This window comes from Thermobia domestica, chromosome 7 (assembly GCF_964235325.1).
Source record: "Thermobia domestica chromosome 7, izTheDome1.hap1.1, whole genome shotgun sequence".
Lineage (NCBI taxonomy): Eukaryota > Metazoa > Arthropoda > Insecta > Zygentoma > Lepismatidae > Thermobia > Thermobia domestica.
In genome coordinates this window covers 260,800,298-260,806,925 of record NC_137460.1, presented here as the reverse complement: position 1 = coordinate 260,806,925, position 6,628 = coordinate 260,800,298, and the positions used below count along the sequence as shown (strand labels likewise).

The window sequence follows — 6,628 nt, the reverse complement described above, 5'->3', positions numbered from 1 at the left end:
CTACGCGGTTTAGGGACTGATAACGCTAATGTCATGGTGGGAGTTAACAATGGTGTATACAGAATTTTAAAAAAAGAAATCAATCATCTCGCGTTAGTTCGTTGTGTTTGTCATTCTGTGCAACTAGCTGTGTCCACGGCGGCCTCCGAATTACTCCCGAGAAATTTGGAATTATTGATTTACGAAACTTATAATAGGTTTGCTCGATCACCTCTCCACGGACAGGTGTACACAGAACTGTACAGAGCTATAAATGAAGGGTCTAATCCACTTAAAATTGTACAGGGGTCCCATACTAGGTGGTTATCAATAGAAATAGCAGTGAAACGGATTTTTGGGCAATGGTTGGAGTTAAAAACGGAACAGTGAGATTTCAAATAGTGCGGAACAGTGAAAAGTGCTACATATCTGAATTGCTTTCCCAAATATACAGTGATCCAAATAATGAAGTGTATTTTTTTTTATTTTTTGAACTCTATCTTAGTAGAAACCCAACATGTAAATCAATCTTTTCAATCAAACTGTGTTGACCCAAGTAAGCTACTGCAAGATCTTGTCTTCCTTATTGAAGGACTGGCAAAAAGAATAGATGTACTTAATTGTCCAGTTCATTTGTTAACGGAGAATATTAAAAACTATGTGAGTTCCAAACCTTATCTGGGCCATGATGTTGAGAAAAGAATAGGACAACTAAAAACGACTGGTGAACTTTCGATTGAAAATGAAAATTAGTAAAAGATGTACGAATTTTATTGTTAAGCTGGTATCACAGCTTCAAAAGCGTTTAACTGCAAATGTTGAAATATTGAAAAATGTTTCAGTGTTCGCACGAGAAAACTTAGAAGGTGTTAAAGGATCCAATTATTCCTTTAGCGAAACTCATTAGCTTTCCTAAAGAAACCATAACAAACATTGACTTTCAATGGCAAAATCTAACATTAGATGAGTAGAAAAGAACGGAAATTTTTACAGCGTTTTGGACTGAAGTTCAAAAATATAAAGAAGCAGTCGGAAAAAACCCTTTTCATGAACTTTATAATCTCGCTTTGTGTCTCCATGTTTTACCATGGTAAAATGCAGAAATAGAGAGACCTTTTAGCCAGCTCAATCTCGTGAAGACGAATCATCGAAATCGAATGGGAATAGATTTGACGCTATTCTTACTAGTTGTGCAGGGTTGAGACGACTCGGAACTGCTGCCTTTATTTCGATATGCCTATTTCCATATTACAGAATATTCATACTATGACAAGAGCAACGTACTTCAAAGTACAAGTTGAAGACGACGAATCGCAGGATGAATTAGCTCCATGAATGAATTACTGGTAAGTACTCCTGTGCTTTAATTTTTTTTTTTAGTGCACAGATTGGAATTAATTAAAATATGCAGCTTTTTCAGGTGTAACGGGATTTTTAGCTATTTTTGTACATCGCGACATTTTTTTGGTGGAATTCTGGCGGTTTTCCTTTACAATTTAGCGGGATTTTGTGCAAACTCGTTGGCAACACTAACGATTGCACAAGTATGATTTCAACCACTGAAGCACCGTCCAAAGTACCATATTTTTCTAATTTACTGAAACGTATATCATGATCTTCGCAATCAGAAGCGTTTGAAAAATCACAATATGGATATAGTATACGAGGGTGCCTCATCATTTAACGAGGACTCACGAAGTGCAGTCTTTTAAGGATTATTCATTGAGGATATAGGAACTTGAAAATGAGGTAATAAGGCGACTTTCATTTAATTACTGAGTAATATAAAATAAAATGTACGTCGGTTTGCGTTGCGTTTCGTTGTGTTTTTTGGTATGCGAAGAATAATAATGTGCCCTTGTACGTAGTGTATGAGTATATGTGGGGGATTTGAAACACATATTGCATGTCACGTGCACGTGGATGCTTCTTACTACTTCTAAATGTAATAAAATCATATTTATACGTAGTGCAACAGTAGGAAGTATCCACGCGCACAGATCATGAGGCACTGTTGTATACTATTACCTTACAGGTACTTTGATATTTTCATATATCACTGTAGTTGTGGATTTCTTGGGATTTCGAGATTGTCTTGTTCATTAATGAAATTTAGCACTAGATTTCATACTAGTTTTTCAATAAGTTTTGAAAAGTAGAAGCAAGTGAGTGTTCTATTTATTTTCTACATCCTTTAAGGAACAAGGGTTTGACGACAAAACTTAATGCATCAGGGAAAATACTTTGAGAAAATGACCCCTCAATGATATCTGCTGATACATGCGCGATAAAATGGATACGTCGGTGATGCCAACATGTGGGAAAATTCCCATATCGTGGGAGTTTTTGGTCTTATTTTCTCAGAAAGGGATAATAAGCAGCATGTATGGGATTTGTCGAGAATTTCGAAATTTACGGCTTATTCATTTAGATATTGTAAAAAGTGACTAACACAAAAAAAAATATATAATTTTTAATATTACAACATACTTTTAATTATTATAACGTGGGAAATTCACACGTAAAATGGGACTTTTGCCTCGACATGGGATTCCATATTGTTTCGGGGGAGTATGTTTAGTACAAGGGGTCCAAAAGCACGTACAAAACGCAAAATTTACAGGAGAAATGAATGATGCAAGTACTTAGACGTAACATAATGCAACCAAATCTAAACTAACCTAACATAAACTCACCTAAGCTAACCTGAACTAACAACCTAAACTAACCTAATATTAATCGAAATAAGCGAAATGCTATGATTTTTTGGAAAATTCTCAGGGATTCCTACACTAATATAACATAAACTAAACTAACCTAACTTAATCTAAACTGACCTAACCTACCCTAAAGTAACCGAATGTGAACAGAAATTACCAAAATTGTAACATTCTTTTAGAGAAAAAAGCTGGAGCCGTTTCGGGTTGGCATCACTCGGATACGTTTCTTCAGAAACAAGTGTGGAATTACATCCACTTCTTTAGACCTTTTATTTTCAAGTTATGCACTACTTGCGCTAGATCTCGTGAGGGAGTTGAGGTAAGCAAGGTAGATTCGTCACCATTTTATGGAGATTGAGTATGGGCTTCACTTTTTTTTAAGTTGTTATTTCTTCTAAATAATGCGCTCAGGTCTCGTTATTTTAGTGACGCGATACACAATATTGATGCATATAGATTGATGTTATTCCTGCGAATGAAATGCCATAAAAACAATTTGTCATTTTAGAAGCACGACAACTAGCGAGAGAATTCGCTTAACATGAGAGGCTAGGTTTGATTAGGTCAGTAATGTTGAGTAGGTTAGTAATGTAATGTTGCTTTTGGAAGTATTTTAATGTGCATATGACCGTGATCAGTTTCTGTCGAACATGTAATCGTCTTACACTAACAATTCTACACGAATAACAATAAAATATATCAGCTTTTGAGCATTTATTTCCAAGTTGATCGTCTGCCTAGCTTTTGGCTAAAGGCATAATAATTGGTTCCTTTGTGTACTGAAGTTTAATTCAGATAGTATTGCCGATCGAGCGGAGGCAAGTTACACCCCCACAGGGCACGTTATTTTTTGTTTTTATTACAGCTAAATGCAAGGGGGACTGTGTTCTACAACCCTGCTGCAATTTTGGTTATGTTAATTACCGTTACATTGAGAAGTATGACTTTATCCACGTTCCTTCACAGTTATTTCCTTTCCACATTTTGTACAACTTATCATAGTTCTGTCACATCCATTCATCTATTTTCAGCATTGCGCAGCTGTTGAAATTGATTCACATTACTTAGTATCCGTACACATGTAACAAAAAATACATATATTAGTTAGAGGTTACCTGCCAATATAAACAAATTCATTAATAAAAATCTATTGTAAAAATATGTAACCTGTAATTTTCTGGCAATTGGCACTCATATTCTTAAAGTCTACTAATGTAAGTTTGTGTGTGAGTAAGGCGTAAATTTCTTTTCGAATTTGCAGATGTTCTCTTTGAGCAATAAGGTTTTCAGGTTAGCAAACATCAGCTTTTTATTTTTTTTTCTTCATTGTTTTCATTATTAAATGTAGAGTGTATGCCAGTAACGTAATGATTTATCGACTGGCGACTATTCATTGTTTACACTTCTGTCCGGTAATTTTAAATGAGTGTATGCGGTATCAAATTTCTGGTTTCAGTATAAAAGTGTCAATACAAAATCTTCAGATACCGGATCTCAAAGCGGTTTTGAGCCAAGATATGTAGTATATTTTCCAGAAGGGGTCCAGGAGCACATAAAAAGCACGTACTTTATAGCAGAAACGGATGTTGCAACTACTTAGACGGAAAGTTTCTAGATTACTAGTCCCCCATGTAGTTTAGTAGCTGGATTGGTTTCTTTCTGTACTAATATTCATACATTTAATTTACACAGTAGTACCGAGCGAGCGTTAGTGATTGAGGGCGTTAAACCCCCGCAGGTTACGTTTTCTGTCTTTATTAGTGCTCAATGAGAAGAGGGACCAGTAATCCAGAACCTTGCTTACTTAAACTTAACATAACCAAATCCAACCTAAGCTAACCTCAAGTAACCTAAAGTAATATTAGTAGAAATAAGCGAAATCCTATCATTTTTTGGAAAATTATGCTTGAACCCTATACTAACATAATATAAATTAACCTAACCTAATGTGAACAAAAATTAGCAAAATTGTAACATTTTTTACTAAAAATATCTGGACCCCTTTTCCTAAACACAGGACCAAAATATAAACAGTCAGTAACTTCCTTATTTGTTTTAAATGAGACAAAGAGTAAAATTCTGGTGCTGCTCCCTGTTTTTCCTAATTCATGTAAGTAGGTGGCTATTTGAAGCGATCGCAAAGCGCATTTATTGCTCATGCGTTTGCTTGAAATACGCTGACCATGTATTTAAATCTGAGCGGCTAAACATGAACGCGAAAGCAATAAAATCGCTGAGAAAACGCCGGCTCGAGCGTATTTGGTGCAGGTCGGAACAATAGACCGCCTGCTGTTTAAAAGATTTCAAAAGGAAGGACAGGAAGGAAAGACGTGTTGCCAGGCAGGGGGATTGTAACAAGAAACAGCTGCTTGGAAGACGCTTTGTGCAGAGATTAAAACTCTGCTATTATAAAGTATGTGTGTGTGTAACAAAAGAAAATTCACAAAAATAGAAGGAAATTCCGAAAAATTAGCTAATCACAGAAAAATCTATGTAACACAATAGGGTGATTTCTCGTGATACACTTGATTGACACTTAGCTGGTGCCATGGTATTCTATAAGCAAAATATTTGGCTTTAGGCAAAAGATGAAACAACGAAATAACTTGAATTTGAGCCCCTATCTCCGAAGCTCGAACTCCACCCCCAAACAGATAACCACAAGTGTAATCACAAAGAGAAATTTTCAGTTGTGTTTGAAAACGTGTCCTGTGTACATCCAGTCATGGTTAGTGTGTTTAACACAGAGGCGTTTATAATCGAAATACAAAATAGGCCATGCCTATATGATTTAAGAGATCCGAACTACATGAATCGTGACTTAAAAATAAAAATGTGGATAGAAGTGGCTGCGATATTTGTTCCAGACTGGGAGGGAATGGAACGGAATTCTCAGAATGAAGAAGGTAAGAATATTCTTATTTTATGATTTCATTTAATACTGTTAAGTAGAGCTACATCGAGCCAAATTGTATGTTCACTATGAATAATAATAATAATAATAATAATAATAATAATAATAATAATAATAAATACTTTGTTAAAGTTGTGCCAACTTTCAATATACCTAATATATACCAAACCTTAAGGCGCAACAGCCCGAAAAGGCCAGGGTCGGCTATGCGTCATTTTATGGGATGGATATGTTAGATGATGGAACAATTGCCCTTAGATGGTCTAAACCATAGATGTGTGCACAGTAGAAAGGCGGAAAATGCCACCTCTAATAGTTTGGTACTTAGGTATATCGAAAATGTTTTAAACAGCAAAGACCATAATTTTAAATTGGGATTCAATACATCTTATTCTCTTTCCAGTCTTTGAAATGACCGAAAAACTACGTTGCCTAATTATTTGGAAACTTAGTTTTGTAAAACAAACACATAATGCTTCAGTTTCCACACATTTCTTTCCATGCAGCTTAGAAATATTACTGGGAAAGATATGTTTATTTTATTTTATTTATTTATTTTAACTGTAACTGCTCGTGTATTATCAACTTTGTTATGAAACTGAAAATAAGGTGCTAAAATTGGTAGAGAGTAGGAATTTCAGAAGAAGCCAAAATCATGAGAGGAAAAAAATTAAAAGATTAAACCAGAGAATTGGTTAAAATATCATGGTGTAAATTTTATAGTTGGTGGCTTGGAATTTAGCGGTCCTTTCAGCACCGAAGCTATACAAGATGTGAACCTACAGTTTAAGGTGGAATCTAAACTACCTTTATGCGCTGAAACTTTTCAATGATCTCCCACAGGATTCGAATCCGGAACCCCAGTCTCCAAAGGCACGTGCATAGCTAGTAAAGTATAAAGTAGTGTAAATGTTGGAATTTATTCATTGGGGTCTAATATTTGTTTTCGATACAGAGGATATCTCTAAAAAACAAATGCCTCTTGCTCCCTCCCTTTTGACTATATCAGCGAGGC

General features: G+C 35.4%; 1 protein-coding gene across 8 annotated transcripts in view; it reads left to right on the top strand.

Moving 5' to 3' along the window:
- The first annotated feature begins 964 nt into the window (after positions 1-964).
- LOC145690860 (uncharacterized) overlaps positions 965-6,628 on the top strand; it is an 89,901-nt gene continuing 84,237 nt past the window's right edge. For 5 of the 8 annotated variants that reach the window (XM_081766237.1, XM_081766233.1, XM_081766229.1 and 2 more), the window contains exon 1: positions 1,516-1,728. The gene's annotated coding sequence lies outside the window, so the exon portion shown is untranslated. Of the gene's footprint in view, positions 1,326-1,515; positions 1,729-1,982; positions 2,015-4,845; positions 5,606-6,628 lie in introns of those variants that run through there. The other 3 variants (XM_081766230.1, XM_081766232.1, XM_081766231.1) reach the window with 3 other exon arrangements.